The 19,685-nt window shown below is 40.2% G+C and overlaps 1 protein-coding gene and 1 long non-coding RNA gene across 15 annotated transcripts in view; one reads left to right on the forward strand and one right to left on the reverse strand.

Moving 5' to 3' along the window:
* Positions 1-19,685, reverse strand: part of BCAS3 (BCAS3 microtubule associated cell migration factor) — a 784,754-nt gene that overhangs the window by 33,027 nt on the left and 732,042 nt on the right. The window lies entirely within an intron of this gene.
* LOC141539344 (uncharacterized) lies at positions 336-16,682 on the forward strand. The gene is made up of 3 exons (XR_012481270.1): positions 336-413; positions 10,493-10,595; positions 16,595-16,682. It is a non-coding gene; the product is annotated as an uncharacterized LOC141539344 (long non-coding RNA).

The raw sequence follows: 19,685 nt of genomic DNA on the forward strand, positions 1-19,685 counted from the left end.
TATTTAGGCTTTACTAACTTACTAATAATTATTCTGGCCCTGACATTCAAACCAGAACCTCATCATTCAAAAACCTTCCTTACCCTCCATCCAAACTAGACTTAAAAGTTTAACTTTAATGTAAGGGTCCTTTAAATGGGCAGAGCTACAGTGCAACAGGAGATTAAGTGCCCCAGGAAGTAATCTCTGTGGATTTAGGACTGCCCTGTGGGTGGGATCCTGGCCACATTGAGATAGCTTCATAATGGGTGACAATTCTCTCGCTGGTTGGCTGTGTGTGTGACCTCACAAGCCCTTTATAATCCCACTGCAGGCAGCAAGTCGCTCTCTTTCACCTGGCTTCCTAGCCTGGGGTAGCTGAGCCAAGCTGATGGAGCCGTGAGATGTAAGAAGTTAACAAGTCAGGGCATTATGTGAGTAGGTATAATAAAGGCTTTTAAGATTATATGTGGCTGTTCTTGAGTGCGCTACTGGTTATTAAACTATAGATTCAAGAGATCGTGGCCAGAGACCTTTGAAGGCCTCAGAGGAGGCGAGCTGGATAGAGTTGACACTGCAAAGGTCAGTGGTCAAAGGTACTCTGTTGGGCCTAGGACAGACTAGTAATTGTAACTGCCAGGAGGACATGTTACAAATGGTGCCCAATGTGGGGCGCCAAAATGCTGGAACTCTGTCTTCCCAGAAATCAGCCGGAATCAGGATCACTAAACGTCTTTATTCTTGATCTTTTACAGTCAAGGTCAGGGTCTTAGGCCTAGCAATCTCACACACAACTTGTTGACTTCCCACTTCAGTGTTGACATCCTACCTCATTGGCATCCAATCTCTTTGGCTTATTATCTCCTTGAGTATGACTTTAATGAATGGGTTGAACACTTGGCCACTGTTGAGCCTAGTTCTCATTGTCATACTTCTTTTTACTGATTTGCTGCTTTGTACCTCCTTGGGCATAACACTCTGTCATTTCATGGATCAAGTGAACTATAGCTGGTGCTAAAAGTTTAGCTTGATGAGATATGCGGTTCCCGCAAAACAAGAGAAGGGAATTGTAAGGGTCCTTTAAATGGGCGGCGTCACAGCGCAACAGGAGATTGAGTGCCCCAGGAAGTAATCTCTGTGGATATAGGGTTGCCCTGTGGGTGGGATCCTAGCTTATGTTACACTTTAAGGTCAACTTTTGGGGCCATAGAAAAAAAGATGCACTAATGAAGGGGTTTAGTTGGGGAACAGGGGCTGCCTGATTTACTTTGGTCATAGGAAAAGTGCTATTGGCCAACTGTATGTCAGCTTATGAACACACAAACAGACACTAATTTCCATATTTCCCACTAAATAAAAACTGGTGAGTCATAGGAAGATGAGGCTGGCAATAGGGGGCTTGCCCCACTTCTTTCCCAATTCCTTCAGCAGTGTTTAGGGTGATTGCCCACTCAGTAACTCCTGGGGTATATGCCAGTCTTGGATACATTTGTCCTATTTGCCCAATTGCAGGAGCTAGGCCTGGGGATGACTGGACAATTGGGATTTGATGGAGTTAGTGCCTGAACTTCTGGGAGTGGGTGGATCATGTGCAAGATCAGCAAATCGCCAGGAGTGGGGCAGGGAGCGCCAATGGGCCGTGCACAGGTCTTGGGACTGAATGGATACATGTGGTGAACATGTTGGGCAATCCCAAGCCAAGGAATGCAGTCCAATGAGAATTCAACTAGTAAGAATTCATGGTGGCTTTAAAGCAGTCTTTATGGCTCTAACGTGATATATTAAGACTATTGCCTTTATGGGTTGAAACACTGGATTGTAAAACAGATGACCTGGGCTCTAACTTCATTCTATTTCTAACTTTGCTTTGTGACTTTGGGGCAAGCTGTGGAACTACTCGGGGTCTCAGTTTATCTGTGTGCAACACTGGGAATAATGAATAATTCATTCTGGGGTTTCGGAACCGGCACAGATGACTCCCAGGTAATTAACAACACCAATGGATATTGAGATCACCCTGTGTGCCACATGGCTTCCAAACAGAACATCCTGAAAAATCTAACATTCCAGTAGTAAGCCCCGTCAGTTAAGGCATCAGGAAGGGGTTGGATGGGAGAGAAACAGGACTGTATTTTTTCCCTAATTAAAGACAGAGGGTCATACCAGGACTACCCATCATTCCTCTAGCATAGTGAGCTCTAATGGTGAAAGAAGTGCCTGGGAAACCCTGGGGTTGGAAGACATGGCTTCTGAGTCTGAGTAAGAGGGACGACCTGAAGGGCACTGTAGGTTGGGGTGCAGGTTCCTCAATTAGCTACTTGCTGTTTACTTCTGAATTTTTGGAGCCAAGCTTTTCTGGGTCTGATTCTGGGGGCCTCCCTACTCTCTCTTCCTTGAAGAGGCTGACAGGAAGCCTGAGAAGCTGGTGGGAATAAGCCCTGGGGAAGGCTCATCCTTTACCCTCCCTTTCCCTGACCCTCCAGTCTGGGGGAGGGAAAAGCAGCTGCCACAGGGGGTGGGGGCCCTAGGAAGTCTTTTGAATCTTCTGCATTTTTCTAGCAACTCCCATTTGTGACTGAGAGGATCTTCCTCCCCAGCTCGTTTAAGGGATTGGTTTTGATTCAGCCAAGAAGTGGACAGAACCTCTTGCTACCTGACCTAGGCTTGACTTTTCCCCTCATGGCCACACTTGGCTGCACGCGATGTTGATTCTCCCCTGTGTACATATGACATATTTCTTCTTAATTCATATCTGGAATGTGCACTGACTTGAGCATGAAAAACAGCAGCAGAAGTTCCACCTCTGTACAGATTTCATAAATCGGCAGGGAGGCATTTGGGAGAGATTTCACAAAGCACGCACCTTGGAAAGCAGCTTTCCAGACCTATCAATTTCTCCCTCCCCCAAAAATCTTGGCTAACTGGGGTAAGGAGCTCATGCTGAGAGAGGGGATGGTCTTGTCACTACATCATTATGACATCAGCAAGCCTGTGAATTCAAAGACTGGACAAGCCTCAGGATGGAAGACTTCACAGGGACCCCACCTCTGGCCAGATGCCGAGGTACCTACATGAACAAATTTGGCCACATTGGTCTGACACTGACACTAGAGGCCTAGAGACCCTTTCTTAATTCTATCAGTAAGCCTGGCATAGATGTGATTTTGGCTTTTCTATACACTTAAGCAGGATTGGAAGCACCATTTATCAGATACTAGGCAATAAAAACAACCCCTCCAGAATGTTCTAACATCTTTCTCATTGATGATGGGTAAAGAATTGTCAACTTAAGTACAGTAGAGAAGCCCCATATACTAAGACACTTTAGTACGGAAATGGCCACTGAAATTCAACATCTAGGAATGAGGAAAGCTCTAGGAATGATGGTTATTCTAATAATAAGACAAATGCTAACAATAACAATAAAAGTGACAATACCATGGAAAGAAGGAGACTGAAGGTTTTAAGTTTGAGTCTACAGATCAATTGAATCAAAGAAAGAAGGAGATACCTACAAATACATCGGTCTCCTCCAGATAACACACTGACCAAAAAGATATAAGGAAGATTTTAGCTGAATATACTAAGAAGCTTTATTGGAACTCTGAAATCAAAGCTGAATGAAAGAATACATTTAAAGCAATGAGTACCCATGTAACACCAGTTTTAAGTTATACTTTTGGAATTGAAAAATAGACTGCAAAAGATTTGGAAAATGCCTTAACAGGACTCCATATAATATTCACAACATAGAGGACCCATCATGCTAATGGAATTACAAAAAGATAAACAATTACATGACAAAAAAGGGAAAGGGATTGACATTCTTAAAGAAGATGATGGACATATGAAAAACCGACTGAAATACTTTTAGAATAAACAGATATCACTTCAAGGAATAGGAAAAACTGACAATAGGTTCATGGTTTTGTATTTGTCAAATATACTAAAGTATTGTACTTCCAGCTAGAACCTATGAACAACTAAGACTGAGAAGCGGAATCAAAAGGCTCCCCAGGCCATCCATGGACAACCTCCATATGAATTCTACCAACAAGAGAATGTTGAAAAAATGGCTGAGTCATGAAGATCTGTTTGTAGGAAAGAAGGCGTTTATATGACATTTTAGAACCAGGTTACTGCTACCAGAAACTATATATGGGTTATTTTTAAGGAGCCTGGACTTAGTGATCAATGTAGATTGTGCAAAGAAATGGAGATAATAACACATTACTTCAGGCTTCAAAAATTTAGCACCCAACAAATCTAGCAAAACACAGAGGCTAGAATTATAAATCAGGAGGACACTGTTTTTTATAGACTGACAACCAATTCCTATAATTTAAATTATTCAGTTGTTTCAGTCACGTCCAACTCTTCGTGACCCTATTTGGGGTTTTCTTGGCAAACATACTATAGCGATTTGCCTTTTCCTTTCTCAACTCATTTTACAGATGAAGAAACTGAGGCAAATGGGGTTAAATGACTTCCTCAGGGTCACAGAAGTAGATTTGAATTCAGGTCTTCTTGTCTCCAAGCCACTTAGCTCTCCTATTTGATATTCTACTCTCAAATTACTTCAGGTAGAGACCTCAAAATACACAGGAGATATTGTTCAAACAATTATAATAGAACCAGCTGGTATCCACAATCACCAGGACCTAATAGGACAGTGTACAAATATTTTAAATATATATCTATATATCTTCATATTTGCCTAGCTACAAGGAATCTTTCAGAGGAGAGAAACCTGGTCAAGGAGATCAAAAGCATGTAAGAATAGGATTAGGTATCATCCCTCTTGCTGGGCTATAGGAGTTGTATAGGAAAATGCACAGGAAGATGCTTTAGCCATCCAACAAAAAATAAGCTTATAGGAATAAAAACAGGAAAGCTACTTGTCCTTTGGCCATTTACATTTAAACCTCATCAAAAAAAGATGACAATGAGATAACAGCAAAAACAACAAAAGAAACTGTAGCTTTTCTCATCACTTCCTACACATGACCATTTTTGAGGTTGGTTTGTATGTATTTTGTGTTTATTTGTGTGAATGTGGTACTTTGCTTCCCTCTCCAACCTTCCCCCTTTCACACCAGGGCAAACACAAGCTTCTTGAGGGAAAGGATTGCTTTGTTATTATCTTTGAATCCTTAGAGTCCAGCACAATACCTAGCAAATAGTAGGTGTTTAATAATATTTGCTGAATAAATGAAAATATTTTATGCAGATTATCTAATTTAAGCTTCATTTCTATTCATCAAGGCAGGTACATGTGTGCACACGCGCGCGCACACACACACACACACACACACATTATTGTGCCCATTTTATAGATTAGGAAACTGAGGCTTCAGAGAAACTAAATGACTTGCCCATGGTTATATATTTTGAATCTTTTCCTTGTCTCCAAGTTCAACACTGTCTGTCCTGTTAGTGTGCTTAAAAAAAAAAAGCCTGTTAGTGGCTTCATTGGCCAATCCCCAGCATTATAGAGGGATGCTCCAGTATTTTAGGGAAAAAACAAAACAACTCAGTAACCTTATTTATAAATAGATTCCAAATAAATGAAACCTAAGCTTCTCAAGCTAAAAATAATTCTCAAGTCTGAAACTTGGGACCTAGGAGAACTCTGTTTTCATTAATTAGAGGAGATGTTTCTAAAGTCATCAGTTTTATCACGGCTGAATTTCAGATGTGAAACCCAATATGCCCTATATGCGAACATCCAGCGCCTGTTCTTTTGGATTATTTTTGACCTTTTGTTCTCCTTCTTGTGGCATCTCTACTTCCTCAGTGAGAGTGTTCCTTGTTTCCTCTGTGGTTTAACCAGAGGAGCTCTGACCTGGATGCCAGAGCCTGACCCTGGGCCTTAGGTGGGGATTGCAAAGGCCTTTGGACAAGTGAGGCTTGTGGTCAGACTGGTTTGGCCGCTGTATAGGGCTTACCAGCCAGAACTTCACTTTCACCCCAGCCTTAGAGGCTAGGGGAGTTACAGACAGCCACCTATCTCTCCATTCTGATATTGCTGAGGGCAATGGACCAACTTCCATCAGGTACTGAGTAATCCTTTGCACTCAGGGCTGGATTCTCACCTTACCTCTTTATCCAGCTTCCCTGAAAGTGGAAAATCTAATAGCAAATTTGGATGTGAAATCCAGGAAAGTGGACTGCTTTCTAATGGAGGAGGTATAGGATAATGGTCATAGACTACAAATGAAAATTAAGCTGTACCACAAACCATCAAACTATACAACAATAAAGAGGATGGAGTTTGGCAGATCAAGATTAAAAGAGAGCTATTCCCAGCCCATGGTTCTCCCACATAATAATCAACCTAACAAGCATTTATTAAGTACAAACTATTTGGTAGGTGCTAGGAATACAATCATTAAAACTGAGCATGCTCTCAAGGAGCTTGTGTTCTATTGGAAGGAGATGGGAAACAACATGTACACAGAAAAAACAAATCTAAATTACATGTGAAGGGAGGGATGATGATAGAACTAACAACTGGATGGAGGAAGGCCTTTTCTGGGAAATGGTACTTGAGCTGTCTTGAAGGATATTTCTAGAAGTAGTCTGAAGAATAGGTAAGAAGGGTCAGTGAGGCTTAGGAGGGGTCTAAGGGGCTTAGGAGACGGTCTGTACCTAGGCAAGAAGTCAGAGGGTGGGATATCAGAGATAGGGAATAGCAAGTACATTAAATAGGTTAGAATGATAAATATATGATGAGAAATCATCTGGAAAGATAAGTTGGAGCCAGACGGTAAAATAGAGGAGTTTGCATTTTGTCCTAGGGACCATAGAGTCACTGAAGCTTTCTGAGGTGGTGAGTGCTGAATTCAGACCAGAGCTTGCCTTCTTTTTTGGACTCAAGTATCACCTAATGTTCCAGTGAACTAGCTAGCATGTGGTAGGGTTTACACTCATTGTACCTTCTACATGAATCCATATCATGTTGTTATTATAGAGCAGGGGTTCTCAAACTACAGCCCGTGGGCCAAATGTGAATTTATATGGCCCGCCGGGTTATGGCAAATGGGCTGAGGGGTAGAGACAGAGTGTGAGTTTTTGTTCTTACTATAGCCCGGCCCTCCCACAGTCTGAGGGACAGTGAACTGGCCCCCTATTTAAAAAGTTTGAGGACCACTGTCCTAGAGAATAGGGGAGGACCAATGGCTTCCCTGAACTTTCTTCTTTTCACAGAGAGGTTGAGGCTCCCAAATCCTAAAGTCCAGTTAACACACAGAGAGTTGATGATGTCTGAGCTGCAGCTTAACCTAACCTTTGCCTCTAATTTATAGTAGAAACTTTATTCTCTGCCTTAGTCAATTCTGAGATGATGACCTATATATTTATTTAAAAGATACAGACTTTCTTCACTGGGGTTAGCAACTCTAATTCCACATAGATGATACTAATTTCTCCCAGCAAAGAAGACTTTAAAAAGTGGCCTGAGGAAAATCCATATAGTTTACAAAAATCAGAAAAGCCCTGGGGTCCCCTCCTACCCTTGAAGAGCTTGCTCTCAAGCTCATATCAATTAAGAAAGTTCTGATAGTCAAGGTTTTAACTAAATGGCTGAATGTTGTAATTACCTCATTATGCCTCAGTTTCCTCATCAGTAAAATAAGAGGTTTGGATTCCATGTTCTCTATGGTTCCTTTCAGCTCTAGAGCTATAATCCCTTGATGACTTTCCAGATGGTTTTCCTGGGACAATGACTCAGTGTATCACACATGAGTTGACTTCAAACTCAAGTCAAACTTGTATCTGGGAATCATAGTCTGCTGCCTTCTAAGTCTAAACAGTCCCCAAACAGTGACTCAACTGGTCAGTAGTTCAGGCCTAAGCATTAAAGATGGTCATGGATCATTGGCTCATAGCTGGAAAGAATCTCATCTAGGTCATCAGCTCATCTGAGGCACTGAGATTTTAAGTGATTTGTCCTAAATCACTCGAGTAAAGTAGCCAAAGTGGGATTCAAATCCACCGCTCTGGGGAGAAGTGGAGAAGAGCACCCATGCTCCAAGAACACTCCAGTGCTAGTAACCGGACTTCATTAAACTGATGTTTAACTGGAGTGTGGCTCTGTTGCTTTTAGTTTTTTTTTTTCTCCCCCCTTCTTTTTAATGAGTTCGAACCTCAAACAGCCCCCAGCTGTCAGCCCACCATCTCTTTGCAGAGTTCAGAGGTTCGTGTTAAGTGTTAACAGTTCCGGGGCTGAAGTTAACACTCCATTAAAACAAATGAGAGAACTTCACACCTCCTCCTCGAGGCTCCACTCAGTGACCAAGAGTCCTGCTTGGCTGATGAAGCAGAGGTTATGGTAGAAGAGGCGGGAATGCTTTCCTTCAAAATAAAAACTGGCAGGGCTAACTCCAGAGGCTGCCCTGAACAGAAAGAACCCAGGGGCTTGTGTTTGGGCTCTGCTTTTTGCCCCAGATCTCAGCCCCCAAGACTTTCCCAGTCAGAATTGTGTGAATGAATGAAGTTGGGCTCTCCTGTGAGGGGGCAAGGCTTCTGAGTTATAAAAGACTCTGTATGTGATTCATTAGCAAGTGTGAAAAATGCCCAAATCATAGCACCAATCTGGTTACAATTTCACCCAAACTCAGCTGGTCTCATTTTAAGCTGTGCTGAGGTTTTCTGTTAAAGACTGTCTGGGCCACGACCAGAAAGTGGGGTGGAGCCCTGTGTCAGGACATAACTTTCACCCCCACTTTTGTTTTTTATCATGGTGGCCAGGATGGCGGCCAGGATGGCAATCAGGATGGCAATGTTTTCCCCCTTGATAAGTAAGTTTAGGGAGCCCAAATTAGCCAATTCTCATCACTTCCCAGTATCAAAAAAAAAAAAAAAAAAAAAGAAAAAAAAAGAAATCCTAAGGGATTTAGTCTATTTCTGTTAAACTTAGAAAAAGAACAGGTTTTATGGAGCTTGCTGTTTGGAGGAATGAAGAAGAAAGAATACATGTGCAGAAGTGTTTCCTTGGGCACCAAACCATTCATATCTTTTTGACCCAGAGATCTCACTTTTGGGGTTATATCATATATATATATATATATATAATAGGTTTTTTTGGGGGGAATCAAAAGAAATTACTGTCAAGGAAAAAAAACCTATATGTACAAAAATGCTCATAACAGTATTATGTGTTATGATAAAGAGCTGGAAACAACAGACCAAATGACACAGCTGAACAAATTGGGCACAAGATCGCTGTGTCATAAAGAGAAGAATTCTGAGATAAATCAGAAGACTTGTACAAAGACTAATATCTCTGGACCTTAGTTTATTCATCTGTAGAATGAGGATATTGGATTTGATGACCTTTAGGAACCTTTTCAGTTCTAGATCTTTGTAGAGTGAGAAAATAGGTAAAAAGAAAAATATCAACACTGACGATAGGAATTGTCATTAAGTCAACAGGAAGAGGCAACAAAATTCTGATCAACCAGAATGGTGAATGTTATCACAAACACACCTTGGAGATATTATGGGTTCCATTCCAGTCAACCACAATAAAGTAAATACAGCAATAAATCGAGTCACAAGAAATTTTTTTGTTTCTCAGTGCATAGAAAAGTTATGTTTATACTATTCTATATTAAGTGGCAATAGTATTATGCCTTAAAAATGTACATGCTTGAATTAAAAATACTATGTTGCTAAAAAATGTTAACTACCATCCGAGCCTTCAGCCAGTTGTAATATTTTTCCGCTGGCAGAGGACTTTGTCTCAGTGTTGATGGTGGCTGATTACTGATTATGGTGGTAATTAACAAAAGCTGGGATAGCCGTGGCAAGTTATTAAAATAACAATAAAATTTGCTACATAGTCCATTCTCTTCACTCGAACACTTAAGAGATCATTGTAGGATTATTAGCAGACCTAATTTTAATATTGTATCTCAGGGAATAGTGAGGTCCAAGGAAGGAAAGAGGGATGAGGGAAACAAGTCAATGGAGCAGTCAGAATACATAATTTACTAATTAAGTTCCCCATCTTATACGGGGTTGGTTCATGATACTTCAAACAATTTTATTTGTAATATCAGAGATCACTGATCACAGATCACCATAACAGTATAATAATGATAATGAAAAAGTTTGAACACTCTTAAGAATTGTCAAAATGTGAGCAAATGCTGTTGGAAAAATGGCACCAATAGATTTGTTCAATGCAAAACTGCCATAAATCTTTAATTTCTAAAAAATAAAATAAAACATACATAATCCAAAACAAAACCAAATCCTGCAATATCTGTGATTCACTATACTGAAGTACAATAAAAGAAGGCATGTCTGTAACATTTTGTCACAATTAAAGGACTTACAAACCCTCTTTTGACTAATAATTAATAACTAGTATTCTTGGAAAACATATTTTGTGAAAGGGTCTGTTGGTTGTTTCTTGGGAGGCATCTGTTGTGACAAGATAAAATGAATCAATACATTTATAAAGAGAATTATACTTAAAACAAAAAAAACATTCATCTGTTCACAGGAGCACAAATTTCAAGCTGGAAGGACCCTAGCAGTTACCTAATCCACTGCCCTGCTTGGCAATTATGGAAGAGAGTGAAAGATAGAGCTGGGACGGATATAAGGCAAGTAAAAGATTATAGGGAGAACAGAAATTGATGTATAGCAGCAGAAATCTGACAGCCAAGAAGTCTAGGTAGAGAGATTCATGGGGCATTCTTATTATTTTGATAGCAAAGTGGATTTATCATCTAATTTGTGAATTGTGGGTAGCAAGCCCAGCTGAGGAATTCAGTTCTGATAGTGCATCATTGGATTTTTCAGAATTGCCTTAAGTTGAAAAAATGTTCTCACTGAAATACTTTGTTACTCAAACTATAAATGAAGGACATCTAGGCTGGACAGATATAAAAATATCTCACCTGATATAAAGTTTATAGTTTCACTGAAAAACCAATGAGCTGATTCTGAGGCTCAGTTTCCTTGGGTGTAGCATGATGAGATAGATTCTTCCACATCTAACATTTGATGGTTCTGTGACTTAAGAGGTAGTTTCTCTCTTTACCTAATTACACTTTAAGCCATCCCTAAATCATCTGTAAGAAATAACGCCACCCAGCCCTTTTTTGTAGTGGCCAGAAACTGGAAACTGAGTGGTGCCCATCAATTGGAGAATGGCTGAATAAGTTGTGGTATATGAATGCTATGGAATATTATTTTTCTGTAAGTAATGACCAGCAGAATGATTTCAGAAAGGCCTGGAAAGACTTACATGAACTGATGCTGAGTGAAATAAGCAGAACCAGGAGATCATTATACACTTCATCAACAATACTATATGATGATCAATTCTTATGGACACGGCCATCTTCAACAATGAGATGAACCAAATCAGTTCCATTTGTTCAATAATGAATAGAACCAGCTACACCCAGTGAAAGAATTCTGGGAAATGAGTGTGGAACCACTTCATAGCATTTCCAATCCCTCTGTTTTTGTCCGCTTACATTTTTTTCCTTGTCAGATTAATTTTACATTATTTCAAAGTCCAATTCTTCTTGTGCAGCAAAATAACTGTATGGACATGTATACATATATTGTATTTAACATATACTTTAACATATTTAACATGTATTGGTCTACCTGCCATCTAGGGTAGAGGGTGGGGGGAAGGAAGGGAAAAGTTGGAACAGAAGGTTTTGCAATGGTCAATGCTGAAAAATTCCTCATGCATATATCTTATAAATAAAAAGTCATAATAAAAAAATATATAAAAGAAATAACATCACCATTACCACCACTAGACCTTTATAGAGTGATTTTAAGGTTTGCAGAGCACTTTAGCTGCCTGCTCCTTTCATTTCTCTAATTCTAAGAGGAGGAAGAGAGATCAGAATGGTTAGACTCCCTACTGCTACAATGGAGTTCCTGCTCATTATCCATTTCTGGGACTTCCAACTCTCCTCAGTCCTTCAAATCTACATAAAGCTTTCTACTTTTCACACACAAGAAATTTCTTTTGATCTTGCCAATAACCCTTTGAGGGAGGCAATTTATTATCCTCATTTTACAAATAAAGAAACTGAGGCAAATGGGTGGTACAGGAAGGACTGGCGCCCAGGAGGCTTACCATTGCACCAATCTGCCATATGCAGAGATAGAGATCGGAATACTTGAGCAGAGCTTAAATTGAGACTCCTCTAGCGTGAGGGAAGAATATAACCTCAAGATTCCTTTCTCACACTCATTTTTAAGGAGAGAACCAGAGCCAGCCAAAAGTATTTCCTATGCTTGTTTCATCTCCTGGTCCATGCCCTTCTGGGACTGACACAATATTGTCATCATACAGTTCACTTTTACAGTATGCTTTACAAAGAACCTTTTTCATGATACCTCCATTAGGTAGGAATTCAAATAGCATTATCACCATTTAAGAGATGAGGAAACTGAGGTTCCAAGAAGTAAAATGACTTGCACTGTCCCAGATCACATGGTTAAGGGTCAGAGCTGAAATAACTCAAGCATCCTAACTCCAGATCTTTCCGCTTAGTACCACACTGCCTCCCATAATACTACCTCTTGTTATATCATATATTTTGATCAATTGTGAATCAAACAAGCTTAGATCCTCTACATATTAAGAACTGGAGAAATGTTTGTGGTATGAATGAATGAGTTCCATCTAGAGCCAAACCCAGGGGGCCTGAGACACTCATGCTACAACCAGAGCCAGATTAAAATGTAATTGTGAAATATTGAACAAAATAAAGAAAAATAAAATAAAACATAATGATAAGCTGTGGTTTTCTAAGTCAGTATGTGGACCAATAATTCTCTTGTTTCTATTTGAGTTTAACAAAACCGTTGACTTGTCACCCTGGTGTATAGCATCTCTGGCATTTCAATTCAGAGCTGTTAAATTTGGAAGGGGCCCTGGATATCATTGATTCATTGAGGGAGGGAGAGAACAGAATGGAGAGAAGACTAGGATATGAAGTGCGTGGTCACACAGCCAATACATACAAAAGCTATGATTTGGACCAGGTCTTTTAGTCAAGTGTTTTTTTCCACTGTACCATACTTCCTCATTCATATAATTAAAATTTTGGAAGGGAAGAATCTCTGGGAGTTATCTGGCCCATCTTGCTGCCAAGAGAAAGCACTTGTCTTTCATGTTTTGTAAGACCTTCAAAGAAGCAAAATCTCCTCCTTCCCTGGGAAAAGGGAATCTTCCTCAAATGGGCTTTGCATTCTGACTATATTTCTGTTTACCTTAGGGTAATTCCTAAATGGAAGTATTTAAATAAAACCTTGACAACATAAATGAAAGTGTTTGGATCTACATGATTGTGTTTTTAATTTCACAAATCCTCTACTTCCCAAAAGAAAACTTATACACTTAACACATCCAATCAAGTTCAATCAATTCAAACACTTCCCACACTTAACACCTCCAATAAGAGCAGAAAGCCCTGTTTATGATGATCTTTTCCTGCTTGGTAATCTGTTCCTGCATTTCTACATTGTAACATCATAACAACCTCATTTAAATAATTACTTGAGGAATTATCTGACTGTAAACAAAAAGCACGATTCATGAAATCGCCAGCTCTTATATCCAGGCATAGACCTTGGCCAGTCCTGAACATAGAAAGAATCCATTACAAGATCCCTCTGAGGCAACAAATCAGGAATGTCTGCTTTGTCTAAATATGGTACCTCTTCTATAATCCTTTAATATTCAGCCTTAATAAGTTGCCTTCTTTAGATGAGATGAACTCTCAAGGTCCCTTCCAGTTCCATGAGTCCATGAAATGGATCAGGCAGAGTGTCTCCCTAGAAGGCAGGCAGTGAGGGTAGGAAGTCTTGAAGCTCTGCAGAGAAAGAAGCTGGCTGGCCCAAGGTTCTACCTACATCCCAAAATGCTGTCTCAACTATTTATTTCAGCTCAGTACTGCTGTTAAGGATTCTGGGTGCAGTGAAAAGCTGTCTTTGAACCAAACACTCAAGTTCTTGTGATACTCTTATCACATCAGAGACAGAAAAAGATTCCTTTCCCCAAACTATGAAAGGGTTTTCAAAACTGCTTCACATCTGACAGATGAGGAGACTGAGGTACAGACAAGGTTTGCCTGAGACCACCCAGCTAGTTAATGGCAGAGCTGGGCCTAAAGCCCAGTTCCTTGATTCCCCACACAGCACTCAGAGGTTTAAAAAAAATACTTTCCTTTTTGCTTTTCACTCACACTATGGGGATCCAACAGTGAAAGACAAGCATATTTTCCCTCCACCAGAGGAATAAAAATGTTCTTGGTGGATTACCTCACCTCCTCCAAATGAAACATCCCACCAACCAGAAGAGACTGATGCTTTTTTTTTCTAAGGTGGAACATGAATTCCAGTCACTGTCTGAAACCCAGTATTTATTTGGTCTCCCCCAACTCTGAGATCATTTATATAGTCAGGTCCAAGCTACTGTCTAATAAGCACTGAGCTTAGGATAAGGACATCTAATTGGCAAGTGAGATCAGTCTGAGGTTGCTGAAGAGATGTCACTGTTGGGTTGTCTCTCCCTTGGCCCTCAAATGGAAAAATTGGCAAAGGGTCAGAGAGGTTGGGGGTATCAGGCTTAATGTAGACCAAATTTCTGTTCAAAGTTCATACATAGTTGCCATGGCAAAAGAAGTCATTCCTTCCTCCTCAAGAAAAGGGACCGTTTCATTTTTGTCTGTCTTCAGCACTTAGCAAACACGGGTTACCATCTGGGTAGTGCTTAGATCTGCTCCTGGGAGCAGAATTCCACTCCCTGGCACAGGTGCTGGAGTGTCCAGAGCTGCCGCCCTGCACGCCATGCCGAGGCATCAGAGTATGTGTGCTTGCCCTGATACTGAAGGATGTTTAAAAGGTCTAGACCCAGAGGAAAGCCTTTGGCATGCCGTGTGGGTCAACTATAAAGGATTTATGAAAGGACTCAAAGGGACCTGTGACTTCATCAACTTCTATGTTCCTTCCAACATGTAGATGGAAGCCCATTCATGTCTGTCCACCAATGCTTGTCTATGTCCTCCCATAAATGAATAATGGGGAAGTCTTATGGAGTAAGACATAAGAAAAGTTAGGAGGATTTTAAGGCCTATTTCAGGGGACTATTTAACTAACCCCAAAGCTAATGAGAGCTGAAGAGAACAGAAAAAGTGCCCAGAACTAGCTTCAGCACTTACCAGGCAAATCAGTTAGTTTCTCTGTAACTCAGAGACATCATCTGTAAATTGAGGGAGTCAGACTGAATGTACTCTAAGGTCCCTTTTGTCTCTAAATCTATATCTTTTTGAGACTTAATCTTCTCAATTGTAAAATGGAGATACTAGTCCTTCCTCTCCTTATCAAGAGGCAGACTATCACGTTGAAAAAGCTCAGGGACCTAGAGTCAGGAGAAAACCTTTCAAATCTCAGCTCTGAAGCATACCAGATGTGCTCCTTTTAGCCTGAATGGGCCCCAGTTTCTTCATTTATAAAAGGGGGAATAAGAATACCTGGAGTCAGGTTGAGTGTGAATTATTATCATCCTACCTCACCAGGACTGTTTCAAGGAAACAAGGAAAGTGTTTTGAGAGTAATAAAAGGCTGTATGAGACCTTAGCTGCCAGTGTTATTACAAATTATAACAATAATAGAAATTCCCCAGCAGGCACAGGAAAGAGTTAAGGGGGGAACTGGGACCATCCATCTTCTCCATCATTGCTGGGATCTTAGGCTTGGGGAAGAGCAAGGCCTGAGGCTTCCTCCCTACCTGAACACCAGGTTCCTGAGGAAGAAAAGTACTGTGGGGACTGCCAGGAGGAGGGAGTAGCCCCAATTTCCTTACTTCTTCACATTAGTCATAGGTTATTCATAGGTTAGGCCTAACAGCTTGTAGACTGAGGGGTTTTGGGATCTGATTAATTAAAGAAAAAATTTTTAAGACTAAAAGCTCATCTTATACATGGATCACCAGACAAATCCACAAGCCAGTCATGGATCAAGCCGGGAACAGCTGAGTTTTATGTGATAGATGGTGTGGGGGAGGTCCAGCTGGATCAAAGGCAGGCAGGAAAAGCCATGCTTGTCTGAAGCTCTCCCCAGCAGATTCTGGAGGTTTTGGCCTTGTCATTTCTGGTCTTCGTCAGACAGCTGGTGGCTGTGTAAGGCAGAGTCACATCACAAGGTGAGATGATTGAGGGGAAGGGTGATTGTGGCTGACCTAGCACAGCCCCAGGCAGGCAGCATTTAGCTCAGCTCATCCTAGGCTCTCCACATCCTGGGACACCTCCTCCTGCAGGGTTTGGGTCTGAAGCTGGCAATTCAAGGCAAGAGGCACACCAGTCTCTCTCATGGAAGCAGAGCAAGTGGCCCCCTCCCTTTCTCAAGGGTGAAAGAAGGAGGGATAGGGAGGCTCCTATTCCAGTAAGATGGCTTTTCCTGACAGTCCTGAAGGCTTCTGGGTACCATGAGTGAGAGAAGGAGAGGAGAAGGGAAGGGGACAAGCTCCTTTCACATAAAAGCTTGCTGATTGACCAAACGTGAGACAGAATTATTCTGAGCATCCATCTGAAGCCTGACACAGATTTGTGCCTTTTCTTCTCAGGCATGATTCCCAGCTGGCATTGGTTTTGGAGGGAAATAAAGCTGCTTTTGACATACAACACTGAGGATAATCACAAGTTCCTGGAGGATTAATTTGAAAAGAAAATCTACTGGGAAATGCAAGACAATCAAATTCAGGTATAGAGGAAAAATGATGGACTCAGAGAACTGAAACTAAGATCTAGTCACCTAGAGGACAACATATAACCTTCTCCTCTCACAATGAAAATCATTAAAAAATATTATTCATCTGAATATTGGCTGTATTTACCCATCTCTCAAATCTAGCTTGGATAAGACCTGAGTATTACCTATAAATAATCTTATTTTTCAATGTGAATATATATGAATATATATCAATATACATGTTTTGCTTTTCAAAATACCTAACCTCTATCAGTAACAATATGGTACTTGTAATGCAATTATACATTTTACATGGAAGAAAGCTCTATTCGTTGAGGTACAAAGATCTCAAGGTCTGCTAATAGATGGCTTCAGCACCAATTGGCCTATTGGTTAGCTCCCGCAAAACTACTGTTCCAACCATGATGTGTGTGTGCATGGCTAGCATGCCACCTGGCACTGGAGAGAGCATTGCAAGAAATATTAGCTCTAAATAGACAGTCTATATTCCCTGTTCCTGAGGTAGTGGTAAAAGTGGTGGAAAAAGAAGCTGGGTTCAAATCTGGGCTTTGTCACGCACCCTCTCTGGTCCTCTGATATAAAATGATGGAGCTGAATCAGATGATCCACTAAAGTTTCCTTCTGGCTAGCTTTAAACCCTAGAGCTTCATCATCTGGTTTTGCTTATCTTCCTTACGACCTGTTGCTTTAAACTTGAACCACACTGGCCCATAGCTCTGCCCCACTGATAGCTGGGTTATTTTTTTCAGTTCACCCAGCTGCTCTGGAAATAACCAGTGACTATGTGGCCATTAAGACAAAAACAGTTACACTTCCATTACTCTTATGTCAGCGGTGGTATTTCTGTCCGAATCACCATGAGCTTGGGCAATACTTGTCTTGTTATTATCTTGATGACTATCTGTGCTACTCTTCCCTTCATTAACATAGTTAATCATTCTTCCTTTGGGTGACCCACTTCACTCCCTCTATGCTCTGGCCACAGAATCACAGGCTCTCAAAAGTTAGATTTCAATCATTGTATAGTCATTTCAATGACTATACAATACAATGAGGAAAATAATCTCTTCTTTATGACACTTTCAAAGAAGTGGTCATAAATTTTTTTTTTTGAAGATCTCAAAAGAGGGAGAATCCATTACATCCCAAAGCAGAATATCCCCTATTTGCAAAGCAAAATTTTCCTTCTTTTGCTTTTTGGAGTCCATCAGACCATATTAAGTCTCTCTACTATAATGAAAATCCTTTATATACAATTAAAGATTAATTTCTATTATAAATTATAATGTTATGAATAATTTATTCTATTATATTAATTCTAACTTATAACAATATAAATATTAGGGCAACCTCATTCATCTTCATGCCTTTAGGAAGAAAAAGAAAGGTAGAATGAGTTCTATGATAGAGATGAAACACATTGATGGAGGTTCACCTAAGATCAAACAGTCCAAGACAGGATGACAAACCAGGCAATCAAATGCTGTTGTATGTGTCCTCTTTGCCCCCAGCATAGTGAATTTTTGCACTGGATTACAAAGGCTCTGCAGACTCCACAACAGAGACAAGAACTCTACAACAGAGACAAGAAAATCTCTGATGTCCTTATCGTAGCTCAAAGCTGATGAGAATCTCACTATTCCCTAGTGAGAATGAATGGAAGCCAAGGGACTGAGATTAGTTCTGAAGAAGAAATTCCTGAAAACCTAGGTTATAAAACTTTAGAATAGGGAGGAAAGTCCAATTTCCTTGCTTGATGATTTTCTGTACTGGATTACTTCATCTGGAGGTAGAATAGAATTGGATGATCTCCTAACTAATCCCTCCCAAGTTCCATAGTCTGACAGGGAATCTAAATGGCCTATACACTGACATAAATATAGCTGGTGCACTCAATAAATATAGTTGGTTGACCAAAATGGAAAGGCAACAAAATAATAATACCAACAGCAATTGATATTTATAGAATGTGTGATAATGATAGTTCATTTTATATAAAGATACACAATTTAAAACTTGCTTTCATCACATCAGCCCTGAGGCTGAGAGGGTAAAAAATTCATTCAGAGTCACAACTGTAAGTCAGTAACAAGGCCAGCACTCAAGCCTATGTCTGCCAAAACCAAGTCCAGCTTACTTTCCACTATGACACCCTATAGCAATTGGTCTGTGTTTCCAAGAGTTCATCAGCATAAGCAATGAAGTTGAGTTAGTTGGGACCCCAAGGTCCTTAAGGGATGTTAATGAGGCCATCTTCACTTCCATAACATTTGTCCCCTTCTCTCCCTGCTTCTCTCCATCTTCATAGATATGAACTCAATTCAGGTCCTCATCACCTCTTGCTTGGATTATTGAAAAAGTCTCCAATTGTTCTTCCTGCCCTCAACGTTTCTTCTCTCTAATTCATTCTCCATTTAGCTGCCAAAATAAATTTCCAAAGTACAGGTATCCCTTCACATCACATCATTCCTATTCAAGAATGTTTGCCTTTAAAAATGTTCAGAATCTGGCTCCAACCCACTTTTCTAGACTTATTAAACATTATTGTATTGTGATCATTATAATAATAAATTCTTTCTTCCTCCCTAAATAAAGTGGGGAATGCAAGACAATCAAATTCAGGTATAGAGGAAAAATGATGGATTCAGAACTGAAACTAAAATCTAGTCACCTAGAGGATAACATATGACCTTCTCCTCTCAAAATGAGAATCATTTAAAAATATTCTTCATCTGAATATTGGCTGTATTTACCCATCTCTCAAATCTAGCTTGGATAAGACCTGAGTATTACCTACAAATAATGTTATTTTTCAATGTGAATATATAAAGTATCACTTACTTTATCAGTTCACACCTATATCTTGTAGTATCAGTTCTGTATCTGTATCCTCCTCCCTGGTATGAATTATATCATTTGTTAATAGTGCGATTCAGCTCTTTGCT

Source organism: Sminthopsis crassicaudata, chromosome 4, assembly GCF_048593235.1.
Source record: "Sminthopsis crassicaudata isolate SCR6 chromosome 4, ASM4859323v1, whole genome shotgun sequence".
Classification (NCBI taxonomy): domain Eukaryota; kingdom Metazoa; phylum Chordata; class Mammalia; order Dasyuromorphia; family Dasyuridae; genus Sminthopsis; species Sminthopsis crassicaudata.